This window comes from Triturus cristatus, chromosome 3_1 (genome assembly GCF_964204655.1).
Source record: "Triturus cristatus chromosome 3_1, aTriCri1.1, whole genome shotgun sequence".
Classification (NCBI taxonomy): domain Eukaryota; kingdom Metazoa; phylum Chordata; class Amphibia; order Caudata; family Salamandridae; genus Triturus; species Triturus cristatus.
Window position 1 is genome coordinate 647,798,139 of NC_140583.1, and position 23,636 is coordinate 647,821,774.

General features: G+C 48.3%; 1 long non-coding RNA gene across 1 annotated transcript in view; it reads left to right on the plus strand.

The window, feature by feature from the left end:
* Window positions 1-3,504: 3,504 nt before the first annotated feature.
* LOC146860719 (uncharacterized) overlaps window positions 3,505-23,636 on the plus strand; it is a 75,273-nt gene continuing 55,141 nt past the window's right edge. Inside the window, exon 1 of the long non-coding RNA XR_014979197.1 lies at window positions 3,505-3,854. This is a non-coding gene — a long non-coding RNA (uncharacterized LOC146860719). The remainder of the gene's footprint in view (window positions 3,855-23,636) is intronic.

Here is a 23,636-nt window from a genome sequence, read left to right on the forward strand (position 1 = left end):
GAGCTTATGAATTTTTAAAGTTTCACGTAAAAATAACACCAAAAAGCACAAACCGCTACTAGTGGTTATAGGGTCGCGCTGGAGCCCGGTCAAAGTCACAAGTTCAGGCCAATGCCAATGGAGCGCGAGTTGACTACAGTGACCAGTTTTGTTACGGTGGAAAGTTGACCTTCTCACAAAGTCACATCTGTGCAAAGAGCATCAGCCGGAGCTTCGCATTGGCGAGAGCCATGAGGAGATCCTTGTCAGCACAAGAAGCAGGTTGACGTTGGAGCTTCGCGTTGGCTGGAGATACGGACGTTCGTTGTTGATCCAATGAGCAGGTCACCATCAAAGCTTCGCTTGGAGGGAGACATGGCAGTGGTTTGAGGTTGTGAGAAGGCCTTCCACCTGGAGTACAGTCCTTACAGTGTGCAGTTTCAAGGAGTTCACTCTTACACAAGCCAAGCATCCAGGACTTGTAGAGGTACCTCCTGGAGGTCAGAACTCACTCCAGTAGAGGCCAGCAGCATCACTCAGACAAGTCCAGTGGGTGATGGTCAGCTGGGCATTTGCAGGGAAATGCTTGTTGTGTCCCTGTAGCTGAAACAGGAGGTCAGCCAACTGAGCCTTGGGATCACTGCTGAATACCTGGGTCAAAGGCAAGTAGGTCCAGTCTTCCCTCTGCAGACATCAGGGCAGTCCTTCTTCTGAATATTCCACACGCCCAGGAGTGTTCTGACGAGAAGTTCTGAGGGTGCCATGTTTATACCCAGTACCAGTCTGTCTTTGGAGATCCAGCCATGCCCTACTCTAAAACATGTTCTTGACAGTCCTTCTCTCTTGCCTGGGTTTGGCTCCAAACTAGTTTTAGGGACAAAGGCACGGGCAGGTCTGGTGTCAGGTTTCTCTGTGTGCGCTGTAGTAAGGTTATTTTGAAGTGTAATCAGGGCAGGGCAATTATCCCCCCCAAACCATTCTGCCAGAAAGACACACTAAATCTGACACTAGGGAACATAAATACTTTTTATTAAGGAGTTGGCCCACCAGGAGCTATCACGAGAATTAAAGGATTTTCTCCATTTCCAAATCCAATAATTTATTGTATTCTCCTGTAACGGACCAGTGCACTGTCTGTTGCCTACTTTATGATCAGGTTTTATGGTTTCTTGTATCACTGCGCTTACTTTTACTGTGTGATCGCTTTATTTCACAGTGTACCATTGTTTTTCATTGTAGATCATTTTTGTTCAGCATATAAGTGTGATTCCTTTGACATACTCTGTATGTAAAATACTTGTTTACTGGATACAGGTCTCTGTTGACATTCATTTGCTTGTGATTGTAATAATTGACAATCAAAGAATTTTTTTAAGTATCCACAATGTAAAATTAAACCAAGAGGAAGATGTGCTGCTTCATTACTACTGTATACCCTATCCTCCACAGGTATATGGGTTGCATCTGTGGTAATTATAACTTCTAAACATTGCATTTTCAGAATGGTAACTTACAACCCAACTTTAATATTAAAGGGGATTTTAAATTAAAGTTCAGATTAGCGGAAGAAATATTTCTCTATCTGCTCCCAAATGGAAGTTATCATTTATTAAGTGTAATAAGGTAACCCGATGTTCGCTTATGGGGGAGGTATCCTTGCCACAGTGAAAAACAACCATAGGAGTTTTCACTGTCAGAACATGTAAAATCTAAGTACATATGTCCTACATTTTAAATACCATGCACCCTGCCCTATGCCCTAACCATCACGGCATATGCTAGGGGTGACCTATAAATATAAAAAAATGAAGATTTAAGCCTGGCAAAAGGTTGATTTTACCTGGTTCAAGTGGCAGTTTTAAACTGCAGTACAGGTTGCAGTGGTATGCCAGAGACATGTTTTACAGTGCTACTTTCGTCAGTGGCACAATGGATGCTGCAGCCCAGTAGCATTAGAGAGCCATGGATACATATAGTTTCTTTTACTTGGGACATGTAGGTAAATTAAATGTACCAATTGGGGTTATACCAATGTTACCATATTTAGAAGAGAGAGCAGAAGCACTGAACTACTGGTTTGCAGGAGTAAAGTGTGCAGAGTCCGAATAGACAATAAAAACTGGTTCAGCAAAAGAGGATACAAATCTAGGGTGACCCTGCATAAATTGCCTGGTTTAACAGGCAGATTGAGAAATACCTACACAGTTTAGTGCCATCTGAGGGAGAGCAGCTGACAGTAGATTATCCGGTGGACACATCACACCTGCTCACAAAAGAGGACCCAGAAGACATTCAATTTGCAATGCTAATCAAAGGAAAACAATATACATGATGGAGATGAAGGAATTCAACTTCTTCTATGGAAGGTGATAAATGTTATCCTTTACTGTTCAACACCTTCCCCAAAATGATTTGGATTGGAGTGGAAATAGTAAATTGTACTTCTTTGGTGTCCAAAATGTTCGCCAGCATGGTTTATATTAGAGTGGGAATTGTAAATATGACCGCTTTTTTGTTCAACACCTTCCCCAGGATGGTTTACATTAAAGTGGGAACTGCAAATATGACCCTTAGTGTCCAACACCTTCCCCGAAACGGTGTAGATTGGAGTGGGAGTAGTAAATCCTACCCGCTTTGGAGCCTAACACCTTCCCCAAAATGGTTTAGATTGGAGTGGGAATAGTAAATGGTACCCATTTAGTGTCCAACACCTTCCCCAAGATGGCTTAGATCAGAGTGGGAATAGTCTATTATAGTTCATTAATGCATAAGTGTTTTCAATAAATATATTATATTCTAATGTTTTAAAAGTATTTATTTAACTTTGTGTTTTATTATCAGGGATATCTGAGTTGTGTACATACATGTTTCAGAAAAGTACGGTATTATTCTATTGTACTGGTTGTAGTTGACGGTGGTGTGGTGTTAGTTTTGGAATCCGCAATACAGTACAAATTCATTGTTTAGAGTATATTTTATTTATATATTTTTAACATTTGTTGCATGTACTCTTTCATAATTTATTTTTTAATATATGCATTTGTATACCACACCAAAAGTTACATGTTCTAACATTTATTACGTGTTTTCCCCATACAATTTCCCATAGGAAACTTTAGACACGGCTACAGCGCGAACTGCTGAATAGAATTACATCAAATTTGGCAAAGAGGTAGTTCTTGGTTCATGCGCTGCTCGGAGAGCATTTAGTATACGGGGTTTCAATGTGCTACCCACATGATTTTGCAGGCCTGAAGCTTGAGGGCACGATGGCGTGCACGTGCACAGCTGCTGCTCACACTCCCTCCTCCCTTCTGCCCCTCCCTTTTCGTCAGCTTTAAACAGGCTCCTCTGCTGCTGGCATCCCCTCCTCCCTTCTCCCCCTCCCTTTTCGTCAGCTTTAATCAGGCTCCTCTGCTGCTGGCATTCCCCCCTCCCTTCTCGCCCAGCCCTTCTTGTTACTTCGGCTTGTACTCACCCCTCCTTTCTCCCATTTCGGCCTCTTTCGGCTGCTTTGATGTTCTCAGTGAGCCGCGCGGCGAATGCTTCTTTTAAGTGTGCTCGGGACGATTTTTTTATTCCAATTCAACCCTGCACACATCCCTGTATTACAGCATAAGCATTTCCCACTTATTAGCACTCCCTTACCAACCACAATCTGTGCCGCAAACACCCACATGTGAAGTTCCAAATGTATCTACTGCTTTCCTATTACCCCGATCCACACACACGCAAGCAGTTTGAGCCCAGCAAAATCCGTGTCCCATATAAAATATCTAATGTCCTCTCTAGCAAAGGGTCCTTGAAAGACGAGAGTCTGGGAGCGATTGGATTGGACTATTCTAAATCACTCAAGAAAGTTTAAACAGAACAAGGTATGTGGAATTTAGGAACAGAAGTATGATGCAGACACACCTTCCTGTGTAATTAATGGGATGTAATGTGCCCCTATTTTTAAAAAAATCTTATACTTGTACCTTTTTAGTGCATCCGTGAAGGTTTTGGTTAATCATACAGTTTTCTTGCACATATTTATTTAATTTTCTGTTACCAAACTTTTCTTGAAGTCAGAAGTTTTGAGTATTTGGCTTCTACAGCAAGCAAAGCAGGCTTTGGGGCAGCAGGGTGACCTATAGTAATCCTTTCCCCCTGCATGTGTCGACGTATTTTCGCCTGAGGTGCTTCCTGAGTTTTTGCTGACCTTGTGAAATTGTTGCCTGCAAACTCACCACTGCAACGAGCTCCCATCTGTTATTTTGCAGACTAGCAAGAAAAAAGAGAGAATGTTTAGCCCAGTGCACAAGTCGGGGGTGCAGTGGGTATATGACGTCCGCCCACTATTTTCACACTTCCAAGAAGTTGGGCCCCTCTGAAATATGCTGAACTGGTTCAGGTGTGGCCTTTCCAGCACCAACCTGCGGGCGGCGGCGTGTGGCCTTTGTTATTTTAAATTCGAGCTGGGGCCAAAACAAAGGCTGAATGACATCAAAGGGCAAAGTTAAAGGGCCATCAGGCTTCCTTTTGAGAGCTATCTGGAGCCTCACACCTAGATGCAAATGCAGTGAAGGGGAAACAAAGGCACACTGCTTATTACTTCGCTAGTACTTAAGAGTGGCATGATATTGGCTTTGTTCAGTCCCTGTATATAAGAGAAGAGAGATGCATGCACTGTTGGTATGTCAGATGTGTTGATCTGTCCTAGTATTTGCACAAATAGCAATTTAAATATCGCTATTTTGTTTTATTTCTTTTAGAGTGCTACTTATCCCAATACAGTGACAGAGCGCTTTACATCACACGTACGCATTATATAGTGACAATAAATGATGTGTGTACATTAATGTACAGGATGTTTTGCATAAGGCAGTGAAGGTTATAAGGTGTGGGACTCACATGCCCTTAGGCTTACAATTTTTGAACTGTAAGTAACAAAATGATCTGTGTCAAAGGCAGTCACCCACTTACCTAGATACATAAAACAGAAATCTGTCATCTGCATGTTAGATGATGTTCTTTTACAGGAGAGAAACTAACCGTTTATGCTACTTTTTCTTTCTGCAGCAGATGCCTTGACCCCATAAGATATTTTAAAATGCAGACTTTTTACTGCCACTTTTCTCCTTGTTGCCAGTTTCTATGTAAAACAAGCATTGGCATAGCCAATAGGTCTCACCGTTGGGACCTTATAAGTGTTTAGCCATGCAACACTTGATGTTGTTGCACCAAGGATATTGTGCTGGATTACTAAACACTTATAAGGTACCAAAGGCGAGACCTATTGGCTATGCCAATGCTTGTTGTTAAATGGTGTAAATACGTTCAGTAGTTGCTGAGAGATTCAAAAGTAAAAACACATATATATCTAGGGCCGCGGATCCTCCCGAGCACGAGCTTTATGCTAATTGGCTCTCAACACTCCAAACCAGGAAGTTTTGGCAGCCATCTTGTGCCTTGGTAGAACCGAAGCATAAGAAATCAGGAAAACAAGTGCGCAAAACGCAAAAAGGGGGCAGGGTAGAAATACCCTGACCCCCTAGGCCTGCTTAGGGGGTCCCACAAGGAACCCCAGGGCCCCACATTTTTTTTTTTTTAAATAGGCAAAATCCACGCAGGGTGCGTAGATCCTGCCGAGAAAAAAAAAAATGAAGCGCGGACTCCCGCGCTTCGTTAATATTTAGCCCCGGGGGGGGGGCCAAGTCCCGGGGACAATATATTTAATGTAATGGGGGCCCAGAGGGGCCCCCCAGCCCCGGAGACCGCCACCCCCTGGGGCTACAAAAAGAAATGGGTGGGGGGCTCAAAGGCCCCCCAAGCCCTGGGGACCGCCACCCCTGGGGCTTTATTTACATATTTGCGGGGGACTCATGGCCCCCCCGCATCCCCGGGGACCGCCACCCCCCGGGGCTTGTTTTAAAAGAAATAAACTACCTGTGTGGACCCCCACACGCCCCGGGGACTGCCACCTCCCTGGGGCACAAATTTTTTTTAAAATAGGGGGTCCATTACGGACCCCCAAGCCCCGGGGATCACCACCCCCGGGGATTTGAATTAAGTGGGAGGGGGGGCGCGCGGACCCCCTCCTGGAGCCTGTCATGGCCCTAGGGACTGCCACCCCCCAGTGCTGGCTCCTGCAGTGTCTCGGGGTGCCCACCCCCGGGACACTGTAGTTTGCTATGGCAGGGCGGGAGCCTTGCAGCTCCCGCCCTGCATAGCAAACTCTGCTTTGGTATTTGGAAGAGAGAGCAGGAAACCTGCTCTCTCTTCCAAATACCAAAGCAGATTGCTTTTCCACACGGGGAGCTGCATCTTAGCAGCTCCCCATGTGGAAAAGCAATGCCGGCACCCGCAGGTGGCGGGGAGCCGGCGGGACCGTGGGGGGATCAGGGACCCCCCCACGGTCCCCAACAGAGAGGGCCAGCCCCGGGGGATGGGGTCCCCGGGGCTATTAGTGGCCTGGGAGGGGGTAACGTGGCCCCCCTCCACAAAAGTTAAAAAAAGAAAAACAAAGGCCAGCCCCGGGGGATGGGGTCCCCAGGGCCATAAAGGGCCTGAGGAGGGGGGCAAGGCAGCCCCCCTTCAAATCCATATTAAAATAAAAAAATGGCCGTGCCCCGGGGGATGGGGTCCCCGGGGCCGATTATGGCCTCTGGAAGGGGTCCACGCAGCCCCCTTCCAAATGTTACCAAACAAATGGGGCTGGCCCTGGGGAAGGGGTTCCCAGGGCCAACAATATTAGGAAAAGAAGGGGGGCGTCACAGCCCCCTTCTTAAAAAATAAAAAATAAAAAAGACCGGCATCGCGCCGGAGGCCACGCCCCCTACTTGCAGCACTCTGCAAATGCGCCCCCTGACATGTTTGCAGTTGGGGAACTAATTCCCCTTGAATACTAGGGGTCTCTGGGGGCCAACTAGCCCACCAGGGACCTCCAGTATGCGCCAGGGAGCTGCATTGCAGAGAGGTGTTCTGAGACCACGCCCCTTTTTTACACCTGTCTGCAACGCAGCTCTGTGGCGCATAATGGAGGTACCTGGTGGGCTAGTTGCACCCCAGGGACCCTCAGGATTCAAGAGAAGTTAATCCCCCAACTTAAAATGCGCCACGGGGCACGTTTGCACAGTGGTGAGGGGAGGGGGCAGGGCCTGAGTTGACATGTGTGCAAACACACCCTGTGGTGCGTTTTAAGTTGGGGAATTAATTCATCTTCAATCCTGAGGGTCCCTGGGGGCCAACTAGCCCACCAGGTACCTCCAGTAAGCGCAACGGAGCTGCGTTGCAGAGTGTTGTAAAAAGGGGTGTGGCCTCTGAACAACTCTCTGCAATGTAGCTCTCTGGCAACACCCCTTTTTACACCTTTCTGCAACGCAGCTCTGTGGCACTTACTGGAGGTACCTAGTGGGCTAGTTTGACCCTAGGGACCCTCAGGATTCAACGGGACTTAATTTCCCAACTTAAAACTGCTACAGGGCGCGTTTACACAGTGGTGAAGGGAGGGGACTGGCCCTGAGGTGACGTGTGCAAACACGCCCTGTGATGTGTTTTAAGTTGGGGAAATAATTCCACTTCAATCCTGAGGGCCCCTGGGGCCCAACTAGCCCACCAGGTGCTTCCAGTAAGCGCCACTGCGCTGCGTTGCAGAGAGGTTGTCCAGGCCGTGCCACTTTTTACTTCTCTCTGCAACAGCACTTACTGGAGGTACCTAGTGGGCTAGTTGGACCCTAGGGACTCTCAGGATTCAAGGGGACTTATTCTCCCAACTTAAAATGGCCACAGGGCGTGTTTACACAGCGGGGAAGGGAGGGGACGGGGCCTGAGGTGATGTGTGCAAACACGCACTTTGGCGCATTTTAAGTTGGGGAAATAATTCTTCTTCAATCCTGAGGGCCCCTGGGGGCCAACTAGCCCACCAGGTGCGTCCGGTAAGCGCCACTGCGCTGTGTTGCAGAGAGGTAGTCTAGGCCATGCCCCTTTTTACACCTCTCTGCAACGCAGCTCTGTGGCGCTTACTGGAGGTACTTAGTGGGCTAGTTGGACCCTAGGGACCCTCAGGATTCAAGGGGACTTAATCTCCCATATTAAAACGGCCACAGAGCGTGTTTACACAGTGGTGAAGGGAGGGGACGGGGCCTGAGGTGACGTGTGCAAACACGCCCTGTGGCGCATTTTAAGTTGGGGAATTAAGTCCTGTTTAATCTTGAGAGTCCCTGGGTCCAACTAGTCCACCATGTACCTCAAGTAAGCACCACAGAGCTGCGTTGCAGAGAGGTGGTCCGAGGCCATGCCCCATTTTACACCTCTCTGCAATGCAAGTCTGTGGCACTTACTGGACATACCTGGTGGGTTAGTTGGCCCCCAAGGACCCTCAGGATTCAAGGGGACTTTATCCCTCAACTTAAAGCGCCCACAGGCTGTGTTTGCACACATGTCATCTCAGGCCCCACCCCCTCCTTTCACCAGTGTGCAAACGCACCCCGTGGTGCGTTTTAAGAGGTAGTTTTAATCCCCCTGCCCTATTATATACTAGGGGCTTACAGGGGAGGTCATGCTAATCACAGGGGGACCCCAAGGCATAGTGTTCCCTAGTGTATGTAGGTGTTTTAACTGTATTCTAAGTGTCTTTTAACAAAGCACTGGCTCTAGGACTGGTTAGTCAGACTCAGTTACCACCAGTAACTGAGTAAACACCAGTTGAGGATTGTTGGACCCGGCCTCGTGGCGTGGTCCGTAACCCCCTGGATTGTGCCCGTTCCCCGCCCCGGCCGTCACGGGCCACCCGTCTGAACTGCACCAAGGCCCTTCACCCGGAGCTGCACGTGGACGCATACTCCTCGTGGCTCCGCCATCTTGTTGGCATCCACGTCACACCGTGCACCAGCCGGCGCGACCCCGCTCAACCCGGCCTCGACCCCAGCGAAGCCCCGACATCGAGGCACCACGAACTAGCCAGGGGGTGCCGCAGGAACCATTCATCGCCCCCGGCGGAGGACAGTATCGATGGGACCCCCAACTGTCCTCCCCTCTCGAGGTGTGATCGCCCTGCAACTCCCATGGGCCTGGCGCCTCTCCTGCTGGGCGTCTGGCCACCTCCACCCGGCCACTCCGCCCCCTCGGGCGCATAGGTCCGGACATCAAAGGGCTCCAGACCTATATCTGGGGCGACCCCACCACAGCTCGGCAGTTGTATCCCGGAGTCGAGAGCCCTGCTGATTGAATCGCGGCTGACCCTACGGAGAAGAACTCTTGTCGGAACCATCACGAGCCCTGCTGACTGCGTCGCGGCTCCTGCCTGTGAACCCTTTCTGAACCACCTGGAACATCGGAGCCCTGCTGACGCCGTCGCGGCCCAACCTCGCTGAAACCTCCCTCGGAGCCCTGCTGACGACGTCGCGGCTCGAGCTGAGCAGAAACCATCTTGAGAGCCCTGCTGATTGGATCGCGGCTCTCCACGAACTGTACGCCAGAGCCCTGCTGACGCCGTCGCGGCTCAACCCCTCCGAGATCCGGAGGTCCTCCAGCTTGAGGATAAGAACTGGGCCCCAGGTACCCTCGTACCGCATTCCTGCCAAAGACTGTCCCGCTACCCCGACCCTTCCAAAGAGACACTGAGACTTTTGGTGGATCCCTCGATCCCTTCGTGTAAATATTGACCTCGTAACCTTTTTATTGCTGATAAAGAATTGCTTGTCACAAGACAACCTCCTTGAGTCCTGTGTGGTGGTGTTACTGTGCTAGGACGTGATAGGAGAAGGATCTCTCAGGAGACTTCTCGGCAGCGCTCGGCTACTTCGTGCAGTGTGAGGGCCCCCCCTTGGTGGTCGCACCGACTCCTCGGGGTCCGCCTTCCAACATTTGGTGGCCAGCGACGGGATCCGAGCCAAACGCAGTACGTACCAGCCAGTACCCACTAGCTACCCATCCAAACGAACAGCATCATGAGCAGCCAGGAAAACAACGCGACAATGGAGTTCCAGCCCGAACGGCTGGAAGAATATACGCACAAAGAATTGAAACAGTTCTGCAAAGACAAAGGCATTGCAACCACCAGCCTAGGTACCAAAGAGGAGATGCAGAAAGCTCTGAGGGCATGGTTGGAGGCCGGGGCAGGCCCCTCCCAGGAAGAAGGGCCCTTGCCCCTGACTGAGACCGCAGCAACCGCACGGACTCCGGCAACCGGAGGAAGAAAGAGCCTAGAAACCGGCCTCTCCGAAGAAGAAATACGAGAGCGGGAAAAGGTCCGGAGCCACGAGCTAGAGCTCGCCCGACTGCGGCTGGACGGTGAACTCCAGCTGGCAGAAAAGAAACTGGCCCTAGAGCAGCTGCGCCTTCAAGAAGAGATAGAGGAGAAGAGACGACACCGGGAGTTGGAGGAAAAGAAACTAACTCTTGAGCACGAGCGCAGTCTCAAGGAGCTCGAGATCAAGGCCAAGAACGGAGGGACTGACACCCCCAGTACTAGAGACACTCTACCGCCTTCCGAGGCCAAGGTACATATCCCGAAAGAAGTCGTCAAGGAGTATTACAAGAATGACGACATCCAACAATGGTTCAAGGCCTACGAGGTGGCCATGACCTCTCATCGGGTGCCCCGAAAGGACTGGGGCGCGGGCCTGTGGGGGCGGTTCCTGAGTGAGGGGCGGGACACGCTGCTCCAGCTACCGGAGGAGGTGATGACCTCCTACGATCACATGAAGGAGGCCCTGCTCACCCGCTACGGGCTAACAGCGGAAATGTACCGCCAGCGGTTCAGAGACTGCAAGAAAATCCCGGGTACCACATGGGTGGAATATGTGGACTTTTTCAGTCGGGCCCTAGAAGGGTGGATCAAAGGGAGCAAAGTAACCACCTACGGGCAGCTGGTCGACCTCATCGTGTGGGAACACCTTTCCAACAATTGCTTCGTGGAACTGAGACAGCACCTCCTCGACAGCAAAATGACCGACCCGCGAAAACTTGCCGTCGAGGCCGATCGATGGGTCAACTCCCGGGTCCCCCGGAACTCAATGGGGGAGTACCAGAGGAACCCCAACGGACCCCCCCGCCAGCGCGGTGGGGGGGGAGGGCCGAACAGGAACCGAGACCCTCCCGCCGGGGCCCCCAGGAGCCCCCCTCGAGGGCCACCGCAGCCACATCTCTCCCCGAGCCTAGCCCGAAAGGTGGGCCCGGCCCGACCCGGACCACGGCCGCCAGTGACCTGCTACGGCTGCCAACAAACAGGACACTTTGCCAGCGATCCGGCCTGCCCTCTGAACCGAAGAAACGGGGCCGGCGGGCACCCGCCCCGGCAGCTGACAGCCGCTGCCTTGGGGGGAGGAGAAGAGGAAGAGGAGGCCCTCGACCGAGAGAACACTGAGTGGGAGCCGGCAGCCATGTCCCTGGTCTGCCTGGGTAGCCGAGAGATGGTACCCTGCACCCCCATCCCAACCAACACCCAGAAGTACCGGCAGCAGGTCACGGTCAATGGACAACGGGCCGAAGCCCTTCGTGACACAGGCGCCAGTATCACCGCTGTCCGCTGCCACCTGGTGACCCCTGGGCAGATTCTACCGAATGTGCTGTGCCCCGTACGGACGGCCGACAACAGTGAAAGCCTATGCCAGATGGCCCTGGTCCCCTTCGAGTGGGGAGGGGTGACGGGCCTGCTGAAGGTGACAGTGCGCGACGACGCCCCGGTCGACTGCCTCCTGGGGAACGACTTGGAAAGTTCCCCCTGGGCTCAAGTAGAGCGACGAGAGCACCTCCGAATGTTGGGACTGGCTGATTGGGCCTGCGCCATCACCCGGTCCATGACCGCCCAGGCCCCCCGCTCATCCTCGACCTCCGGGACCGCCCAGCCCGAGGGGCTCACACCCCCTCCCACCAGCAGCGAGGAGGAGGCGGACACCGACCCTGGACCCAGCGAATCCTCCCCCGAAGAGATGGCTTCTCCGAGCGCCCTCCCAGAGCTGACACAATGGCGACACGAAGGGGGCCCCACCCGAGAGCAGTTCCAGCAAGAACAACAGTCCTGTCCCTCTCTCGAAGGGGTCCGACAACAGGCGACCGCGCAAGCCAACGGTGACCAGACCGGCACCCACTGGATCTACTGGGCCGAGGGCCTGTTGTACAGTGAACAGAAAGTAGCAGAACTCGGGGCCAGCCGCGTGTTGGTGGTCCCCCTCCGCTTCCGGGAGTTCCTTCTCCACCTGGCCCATGATGTGCCCCTCGCCGGACACTTGGGGCAAGACAAAACGTACAGTCGTCTGGTGACCCACTTCTACTGGCCCCGGATGCGGAGAGATGTGGACAACCACTGCCGGTCCTGCCAGACCTGCCAAGCCAGCGGAAAGACGGGGGGTCGGGTCAAGGCTCCCCTCCAGCCCTTTCCAGCCGTCAGCACCCCGTTCGAACGGGTCGGAATCGATATTGTGGGACCCCTGGACCCCCAAACCGCCCTGGGCCACCGCTTCATCCTGGTCCTCGTGGACCACGCCACCAGGTACCCGGAGGCGGTCCCGCTAAGAACTATAACGGCCCCTGTGGTAGGCCGGGCCTTGATGGGGATCTTCTCCCGAGTGGGATTCCCCAGCGAAGTGGTGAGCGACCGCGGCACGAACTTTATCTCCAGGTACATGCGGTCTCTGTGGCAACAGTGCGGGGTCACATACAAGTTCACGACCCCCTATCACCCTCAGGGGAACGGACTGGTTGAGCGGTTCAACCGAACATTAAAAGGGATGATCCAGGGCCTGGAAGAACCCCTCAGGCGGAAATGGGATGTCCTGCTGCCCTGCCTCCTGTTTGCCTATCGGGAGGTCCCGCAGAAGTCCCTGGGGTTCAGCCCGTTTGAACTATTGTATGGACACCCGGTCCGCGGACCGCTCAGCCTGGTCAAGGAGGGCTGGGAGATGAAGCCCCGAGGAGCCCCTCCTGACGTCTACCGATACCTCCTGACCCTCCGAAACCAGACCCGCAGGTTCCGAGCCATGGCCGAAGCCAACCTCGAGGCCAGCCAGGAGGACATGAAGCGGTGGTACGATCGCAACACCTCTACTATAGAATTCGAGCCAGGACAGAAGGTATGGGTCATGGCCCCGGTCGAACCCGGCGCCCTCCAGGACAAGTGGACCGGGCCCTTCAAGGTGGTGGAGAAGAAAAGTCCCGTCACCTACCTGGTCGATCTGGAGTCCCCCCGGAACCCCCTCCGGGTCCTACATGCTAACAGGCTAAAACCCCACTTCGCCCGGACCGAACTGAGCCTGCTGCTGGCGACTGACGAAGGGGGCGAGGACAACTCCGAGCCCTTGCCCGACCTCTTGCAATCCGACATTCACGATGGATCGATCGAAGGGGTCCAACTCGCCTCGTCCCTGACCCCGGAACAGCGCAACGACTGCCAGCAATTACTGCGGGACTACGCAGCCCTCTTCTCTCTCACCCCGGGGGTGACCCACTGGTGCGTCCACGATGTCGACACCGGGGAGAGCCCCCCCATACGACACAGAGCCTACCGGGTGCCTGACCGAGTGCGGGCCTGCATCCAGGCCAAAGTAGCGAAGATGCTGGCCCTGGGGGTCATCGAGCCTTCCGACAGCCCGTGGGCCAGCCCTGTCGTCCTGGTGCCCAAGGCCGCAGCTCCCGGTCACCCCCCGGAGTTGCGATTCTGCGTGGACTACCGAGCCCTGAATGCAGTAACCAAGACAGACGCACACCCGATACCCCGGGCCGACGAACTCATCGACCGCCTAGGGGCCGCTCGCTACTTGAGCACGCTGGACCTCACCGCCGGGTACTGGCAAATCCAGCTCACCCCCGGCGCCCAAGAAAGATCCGCCTTTTCGACCCCGGATGGGCATTACCACTTTCGGGTGATGCCCTTCGGAATGAAGAACGCCCCGGCCACCTTCCAAAGACTGGTGAACAAGGTTTTGGCCGGGCTTGAGGCCTTCAGCGCGGCCTACTTAGATGACATTGCCGTGTACAGCAACCACTGGGCCGAGCACCTTCTCCACCTGAAGGCCGTCCTGGCCGCCCTTCAGCGGGCCGGGCTCACAATCAAGGCCAGCAAATGCCAAATCGGCCACGGATCCGTGACCTACCTGGGCCATCAAGTGGGGAGCGGGCAGGTGGCCCCCCTCCAAGCAAAGATAGATGCCATCCAGACCTGGGAACCCCCCACTACCCAGACCGCTGTCCGGGCCTTCCTGGGCCTCACCGGATACTACCGGCGGTTTATCCGGGACTATGGGAGCATTGTTGGCCCCCTCACAGAGTTAACGTCCAAAAAGCAGCCCAAGAAGGTACACTGGACACCCCGCTGCCAAACAGCCTTCGACACCCTAAAGACAGCCATGTGTACTGCTCCGGTGCTGCAGGCCCCGGACTACCAGAAGGAGTTCGTGGTCCAGACGGACGCCTCCGAGTATGGGATCGGGGCCGTCCTATCCCAAGCCGACGAAAAGGGGCTCGACCGACCAGTGGCCTTCATCAGCCGACGACTACTGCCCCGAGAGCAACGTTGGAGCACTATTGAGCGTGAGGCCTTCGCTGTGGTGTGGGCCCTCAAGAAGCTCCGGCCCTACCTCTTTGGCACCCACTTCCGGGTCCAGACCGACCACCGGCCCTTGCAATGGCTAATGCAAATGCGGGGCGAGAACCCCAAGCTGCTGCGGTGGTCCATCTCGCTACAAGGGATGGACTTTGACGTCGAACACCGGCCCGGCAATGACCACGCCAACGCCGACGGCCTGTCCCGCTTCTTCCGCCTTGACGAGGAGAATCCCCAAGGAGATGGGTGACTCTCCATGCCTTCGGCTGGGGGGGACGCCTGTTGGACCCGGCCTCGTGGCGTGGTCCGTAACCCCCTGGATTGTGCCCGTTCCCCGCCCCGGCCGTCACGGGCCACCCGTCTGAACTGCACCAAGGCCCTTCACCCGGAGCTGCACGTGGACGCATACTCCTCGTGGCTCCGCCATCTTGTTGGCATCCACGTCACACCGTGCACCAGCCGGCGCGACCCCGCTCAACCCGGCCTCGACCCCAGCGAAGCCCCGACATCGAGGCACCATGAACTAGCCAGGGGGTGCCGCAGGAACCATTCATCGCCCCCGGCGGAGGACAGTATCGATGGGACCCCCAACTGTCCTCCCCTCTCGAGGTGTGATCGCCCTGCAACTCCCATGGGCCTGGCGCCTCTCCTGCTGGGCGTCTGGCCACCTCCACCCGGCCACTCCGCCCCCTCGGGCGCATAGGTCCGGACATCAAAGGGCTCCAGACCTATATCTGGGGCGACCCCACCACAGCTCGGCAGTTGTATCCCGGAGTCGAGAGCCCTGCTGATTGAATCGCGGCTGACCCTACGGAGAAGAACTCTTGTCGGAACCATCACGAGCCCTGCTGACTGCGTCGCGGCTCCTGCCTGTGAACCCTTTCTGAACCACCTGGAACATCGGAGCCCTGCTGACGCCGTCGCGGCCCAACCTCGCTGAAACCTCCCTCGGAGCCCTGCTGACGACGTCGCGGCTCGAGCTGAGCAGAAACCATCTTGAGAGCCCTGCTGATTGGATCGCGGCTCTCCACGAACTGTACGCCAGAGCCCTGCTGACGCCGTCGCGGCTCAACCCCTCCGAGATCCGGAGGTCCTCCAGCTTGAGGATAAGAACTGGGCCCCAGGTACCCTCGTACCGCATTCCTGCCAAAGACTGTCCCGCTACCCCGACCCTTCCAAAGAGACACTGAGACTTTTGGTGGATCCCTCGATCCCTTCGTGTAAATATTGACCTCGTAACCTTTTTATTGCTGATAAAGAATTGCTTGTCACAAGACAACCTCCTTGAGTCCTGTGTGGTGGTGTTACTGTGCTAGGACGTGATAGGAGAAGGATCTCTCAGGAGACTTCTCGGCAGCGCTCGGCTACTTCGTGCAGTGTGAGGGCCCCCCCTTGGTGGTCGCACCGACTCCTCGGGGTCCGCCTTCCAACAAGGATACAGGATGATTTTGCAACAAGGCTTCTTTCTGCTCCTCTGTTTGTACTTTCTGCACGTCTTGTTTCTTTCTGCACTTTTCTTCGTCTTCTGTTGCTTCTTTCTGCATTTCTTTTGCTTCTTTCTATGCGTTTTTTCTTCTTTCTTCACATGCCCTACCTCTGTAGGCATAGTTAGAAACTAGCATTTAAAAAACCTTTGAAATTCACTGAAAAAAACATAGGTTTCAGGGGCATTATAGTTAGAAATTAGCATTTAAAAAACCTTAGAAATTCACAGAAAAAAACATAGGTTTTAGGGGCGTTATAGTTAGCTGGACATTTCACTCATACAAAACCATTGAAATTCCCCCGTTCTAGTTAGTTCAGCTAACTATAACTCACGCGCCCGCAATGCACTGCTGATGACGTCATATATTACATCACTCATGACATGGTCAGTGACATCACTCATGACATCACTGATGACATCTCAAATGAGATCACCGATTACATCACTGATGACATCATCCTTGTGATAGAGTGGCAGACCTCTTCTCACCCTAATATAACTTTTGATACACACATTCAAAAATAGAAACTAAAATTTTCAAAAAAATGGACATACCAATACCAGTTACAACAACCTATTCAGTAATTCCAAGAACTACAAACACATCCACTCATTCACCAACAGTCCTATATAGTCACTCATACATGTACTCACTCATCATATGTACTCATACACCTATACATCCTGTTACACACCGCCACTCATTCATAGAGTTACTCAAACACATTAACTTCTACCACACTTACTTCTACAGAAACTTACACATACTTACTCTCTTAAGCAATCATTTATAGAAACACATACTAATTTATACAGGAACTCTTTCAATCTCTCACTCTCACATATACTCACTTATATACACCAATACTCACATATACTAGTTTAAAACATATGTAGTTACTCATAAAGACACTATTGAGACAGTCATTCACTCACTAACACACCCATACACACACTCATCCACCCATACAGTCCTGCATACATGCTGTCTTCAACACATACAAACAGTGAGTCACTCATTCATGCATCTATGCACTAAGTAATACCCCCCACCGAACCATACAGACACTCAGACACTCATACTGATACTCAAAAAACAAACTAATAACCCATATAGACGACACTCATGCAGCTACTCACCAACCCATGCAGCCACTTATACACAAAGTGAGAGACTGATACAGATATTTACATATTTAAACATTACTCACTAACCCATGTATTCACTAAGATACACTAAATCAGTCAGTTATACAATCAATATTTAAAAAAAAAATCATCCATTTAGACACTTATATACCCATGTATTCTTCCATCGACCTTGAGATATTCATATGTAAAACATATTTAATTTTCAGAAAAACACACATTCACTGGATGATGTCATTTGAGATGTCATCAGTGATGTCATGAGTGATGTCACTGACCATGTCATGAGTGATGTAATATGTGACGTCATCAGCAGTGCATTGCGGGCGCGCAAGCAATAGTTAGCTGAACTAACTATAACGGAGGAATTTCAATGGTTTTGTACGAGTGAAATGTCCAGCTAACTATAACGCCCCTGAAACCTCTGGTTTTTTCAGTGAATTTCTAAGGTTTTTTAAATGCTAATTTCTAACTATAACGTGTCTGAAACCTACTGTTTTTTCAGTGTATATATATATATATTATATACATTTTAATAAATACAAACATTTTGTAGTGTGTCTTTTAACATTTTGTTTATGTCATTGACATATAACTTTGTTAGTTTTGGAATACGCAATAAAGTACAAATTCATTGTTTAAAGTATATTTTATTTATATATTTTTAACATTTGTTGCATGTACTCTTTCATAATTTTTTTTAACATATGCATTTTTATACCACACCAAAAGTTACATATTCTAACATTTATTTACTTTGAGATATACATATATATATATATATATATATATATATATATATATATATATATATATATATATATATATATATATATATATATACATTTTAATAAATACAAACATTTTGTAGTGTGTCTTTTAATAATTTGTTTATGTCATTGACACATAACTTTGGTATTATACATATCTTACATATTCGTATGTTCACATATGTAATTGTTCACAAGTATATTGTTTCGTAACATTATGTATTTGTTTTCATATATATCAGTTAGTACTATGATTTTATAATGTATATTTCTGTAGTGTTTTTTAATATATGTGTCATATATACATTGGTTTATTACATTTTATATATTAATATTCAATGCATTTTATACACATATATACTTTCATTTTTTACTACATTTATATATTTTTGGTTTCTGTCAGTCACAGTATCCTGCTGCTGTTCAACTGATAAGGAGGGTTTTGGGGGTAAGGAGGGTGTGGTTAGTTGTAGTTATAGAAAAGAGTCTGTAGTGTTTGCCTTGTTTTGTGTTACAGTGTTGGCGTTATGCAGTGTAATGTGATAGTTATTGCGGTTAAGTTAATAATGTTTGCAGTGCATTCCTGAAATGTTTGTTATATGTTTAGGGTGTATCTTTTGTGAGGGCGGGTATGTTATTTTTTATTTCAGGTTTTATCAGTTGCAGTACAAGGCTTTTCCTATTTTTGGATACATTTTTTTGGAAAAGGAATTTTTGGGGATACATTTTAATCAAAATTATTTTTACATTTCTTTTTATTTCTTAGTTTCCCTGAAGCATTATTTTGTTTAAACGTTTTTGGGGGGGGGGGGGGGGGGATTTATGATTTCCTAGGATTATGGACTGCTTCTTTGGATTTATTTTTGGATTATTTCCTTTTTGCAGTTTATTTTTGCCTATTTATATTGACTTGGTTTTGTGTGACATCAGCTACAAAACTGAAAGTTTAATTTTTTTCAATTGAAAATGTAATGTATTTTGTATGTTATGTAATATATTGAAGGCATTTTAATTGAATATTATTTTGTTTTACTCTGTTTTGAGACATATCTTTAAATAAATGTTACGTTATGTTTTTATTTGTTAGTCTAAGGATTTGTGTTATAGACTGGTCAATACAGATATTTTGTGTAATATTTATTAAGAAATATTTTAATTTTGTGGTTGATGGTTTGTGTTTGGTTTTCTTGTAAGTGAGATTTTTAGGTTGCGTAGGGTATTTTGTTTAGCTATCATTTCGAGGCATGTATCTACAAGGAGTTGTACTTTGAATTGTAACATTTTGTACATCTCTTTTGTTGTTTAGATATTTTAGGTTTGATTTGGCTTACTGATTGTTTTATTCTTAGTTGTTGGTAGCTACATTCTTTTTGATGGAAGGAATTTGTAACGGGTAGGGTGGTTTAGGCCTAATGTGGCTTTGAAGGCGTTGTGCCATCCTTCCACTGCTTTGTTGTTTATGGTTTGTTGAACAAATGTTCCTCCATAGTATTTGAAAACTTAGGCTTGTGTCTGTGGCCAGAATTGTGCAGTTTGCCAATCAAATTGTCTTCAAAGTGCTTCACGAGGGGACCTAGTTTTTGTTCATTTTATTGGTGGTTTGGGGATTATTTTTGCTACTTTTATAAAAGATACATATGCTAGGGCTGTTATTGTTTTATTTCCAAAGGCAAACTCAGTGTTTGCTGCATATTCTACACTTAGTGCAGATTTTTGGAGATGTTTCCAAAATGCTTAGATTCAAATGATAATAACAGCCTTGTATGGTTTTGTGTGAGTCGATTTTGAGAAATGTTTGTGTCATTGCCTGTTCAAAATCTACATTTATATGTTGGGAATATTAGTTAGTTCTGAATTTTAAACTCATTTAGTAGGGCATAATATGCTTCACTTTGCTTGTTAGGTAGTAACGTCCATAGGTAGTAATTCATGAATTAGAGATACATTAACTGTTATGATAAAATACTCCATGTATGGTATATATTTATGTCAGTGGTGGGGAGCAGGATTTGAAGGTGCCATCCGTCATTCATGTTGCATGTTGATTTAGTCTGAGTAAATTGTTTTGTGTTGTATACATGATTTTTCTGCCGCCGTTAATTTTATTGTCTTGTAAGAGGAAGGGTTCTTCATTAAGTGTGGTGGTTAGGTGTTCATTCTTGGTATCTTCTAGGAGCAGCAAGGGTATGTGCTGTAGTTTTTCTAATGCATTATTTTAATCTATTCATGTTGGTGAATGGTGGCACCACCCGCCAAATGACAATGCAACTGCCAGCAAGGCGGTCAAAAATATTTCATATAGTAGTGCGACTTGTGCTACCGGACTGAAAAGGGCCACAGCACAAGCCGCAATAGTAAAGTGTATGTTTTCAAACATCTATGCACTGTGTGCCAGACACCATGTAGTGTCTGCCACACAGATGTTTTGGGGGGCACCACACGTGCCTCCCTGGCCCCATAGTGGAGGTCCATGGGGAAGGGGGCCCTGCTAGACATCGTGATCCCTACGGCGGTGCCTCCGCAGGCGCCACCCCTATTGTAAGGAATACAGTCTGACTAACTGCCCGACTGGCTCTTTTAGCCTGTTGGAAGCGTCGGTTGGTCCCTCTGACCGATACGGTCTGACCGATCACATAATAATGCTGTGGTCCGAACGCTGACCCAGATGTCTCATGGACAGCCACCAACGGCCTGTCGGTGGCGGTCCATCCAACATCGTAATCAGGCCCTAAATGTGATCAGTGACTTCAGACAGTAACATTTTGGGTCTCTGCTAGACAGGCCATGCGCTGTCTTCAAGAGACGTGTTGTGTTCTATCTGTGGGCTTACAGGCCGCCCATCTCCTACCATTGGTAAACTTCAGCGCAACTCTCATTTTCTTTCATGCCATTCATCATGGCATGTGGGCGTCATGCCACTTCTTGTGTTTGGCCCTTCCATAGCGACCTGGACCAAGTACATGTCTCCTTACACTTTTCCTGGTTGGCGGAGTTCTTTTTTACTTTGTTTTCATGCACTCCATAGAAGTACTTGTGTTTTCAGGCCGTCTTCATTGTACACATACACACATACCACTAAAATGCATGCATGTGTACAAAAACAAATGCATTTTTTTTAGAAAGTTGTTAAAACACGAACAGCACTTGTTTATTTCTTTTTGCTCAATCCAATGGTATTGGAGTGATTGCCCTGTCTTCCATCTTGCCAAAGTATGAACACAAGCTGATAGTATTTGAGCGCTTTTAATGTGTTCACCAGTTACATTACCCAATGACACATCCACTTTTATCGCTGATCCTCCTTCAATTAATGTTTTTTCCCGTTGTTGCTTGCCCATTTCCCCATTCCCTCCTGCTTTCATGTTTTACCCGCCCCCCCACTACCTCCTTCGTCACTGCTGCTTTTTTTTGTAAGATCCGATCGTATTGGAGAGCTTATTCTGTTCTCCATCTTGCTATAGTGCTAAAACTAACAAATGGTATTGGAGCTCTTTCAGTGCTCATCAGTTCTATTACACAATGACACAGTCATTGTGGTAGGCAGGGGAAGCGTAAGTGATTTTCCCAGAATCACAAACTGTTCAGCCGACTCCAAAAATCGAACCTGATTCCCCAGTTCCCCTATCCCCAGTTCTGAGCGTTTTGCCGCATCCTCGCTTCACTTCAAAGCTCCTCAACTGTTTCTCACTATCTCGTCAATGTTTGTTGAACAAGGCCCTGTCAACATCGAACAAGCATTGGTAAAGCCAAGAGATCTCTGCAACTTTAAAGCAATTGACCTTGTCAATATGAATGTCTTTTAGCCATGTTGTCTAGAAGCATATCTGTTTTTCAGCATGGCTGAAAGTCACTGAAAAAAGGGCAATGATGTGGCCAGCGCAGGCCATGTCATCGTGTGTTTTTGTGTTAGGAGGGGCAGGACAATAAATTCAACATGGGGGGCGAAGAGAATCTGCGTTGGCCAAAATCCTGTGATTATGGGCTTTCAGTAACTTTTTCCATGTTGAAAAGCAGATATGCTGCTAGAAAACACGGCTAAAAGACATTCACATTGACAAGGCCAGTAGCTCGGGCATTGACAAGACCTAATGGCTTTGCCAATGCTTGTTTAACATAGTACCAGTGGCTTCCTGAAAGCTAGTTCTTGCTTCTCTGAGATCTAGGTGAACATGCTTTACTTCTACCTTTTGTTACATTTGGGAGGTGTTACACATTTTATTGTACCTTTAACTAACATGAAAATGCATTTTTGTTCTTACATTTCATACTTACGTATTTGCTGTGCTTTTAACATGTTGTTTCTTCTCTGTGGAATCTGTTTAATTCAGTCAAGATGTGGATCAGTTTGGGAGATCTTTCCCTGTTAGGCTGAAAGTGTTAAGTTAATGTTGAATTTAAAATATAGTTTACTTTAATTTGCACATTAGTTTGGGGCAAGTATTAATTTTACACCTAGGAATTTGGCGTTTAGTATACTTTTCATTAGTTTTGGTTACTTTTAGCTTGTCTTTATTGAGGGTCACATTTATGAAATTTGAGTTGTTGGCCTGGAGGATGGCACTTTTCTTTGAATTGTTGAAGCATAAGCTCAAATTTGGCGATACAAGTGGAAGGATAGGTATGAGATATTTATTTTAGACTAAGGTGAAAGCAATTTATTCAAATTACATTGCAGTTTGTTAGTTTATTAAACTTACTGGTAGTGGATTTTCATTTATTTTGTCAAGTATTGCTCCTGGTTTTTGTTGTGTAAATCTGTTTGAGTCTTCTTGCAGTTGTAGTGTTTTGCTGCAATTTTTAAGTGATATATATATATATATATATATATATATTCACTTAAAAAACCATAGATTTCACACATGTTATAGTTAGCTGGACATTTCACTCATAAAAAACCATTGAAATTCCCCCGTTATAGTTAGTTCAGATAACTATAACTCGCGCGACCGCAATCCACTGCTGATGACGTCACATATTACATCACTCATGACATGATCAGTGACATCACTCATGACTAACTAACTATAACGGGGGAATTTCAATGGTTTTTTACGAGTGAAATGTCCAGCTAACTATAACATGTGTGAAACCAATGGTTTTTAAGTGAATTTGCAAGGTTTTTTAAATGCTAATTCCTAACTATAACGTGTGTGAAACCTATGATTTTTTAAGTGAATTTGTAAGGTTTTTTAACTGCTAATTTATGTATGTATTATTATATTTTTTATATATTTATTATGCAATAAACTACCTATGTATATAGTTATAGATTGACTGTATCCTGTAATATGGAATGGCTCAGCTCTTTTTTTTTGTATTTGGATAAAGTTGAACAGCATAGTTAATATCTTCTATAAACTTATAAACAGTTGAAAACATTTTTTTTAAAAGTTTTTTCACGGTGCGCGCACGGTGCGCGCACCCCGCGATTTTTTGAAAAAAAAATAAAAAAATGTTTTCACCCTTTGGGGTCCTTCAGGGACCCCCTGACAAAGGCTAGCGGGTCAGGAACTCTCTACCCTGCCCCCTTTTCACGTTCTCCACCTTTCTTTTTCACTGTCACACACAAAATGGCGGCCGACACTTCCTGATTTTGACCGATTCGAATGTTGACTGACATGTAACCACCAATCAGAATTACGCTCGCGCAGGTTATGGTGCGTGCACCGTGCGTGCACGGTGCGCGCACGGTGCGCGCCTATAGATATTTATGTACATTTAACTGCAATTT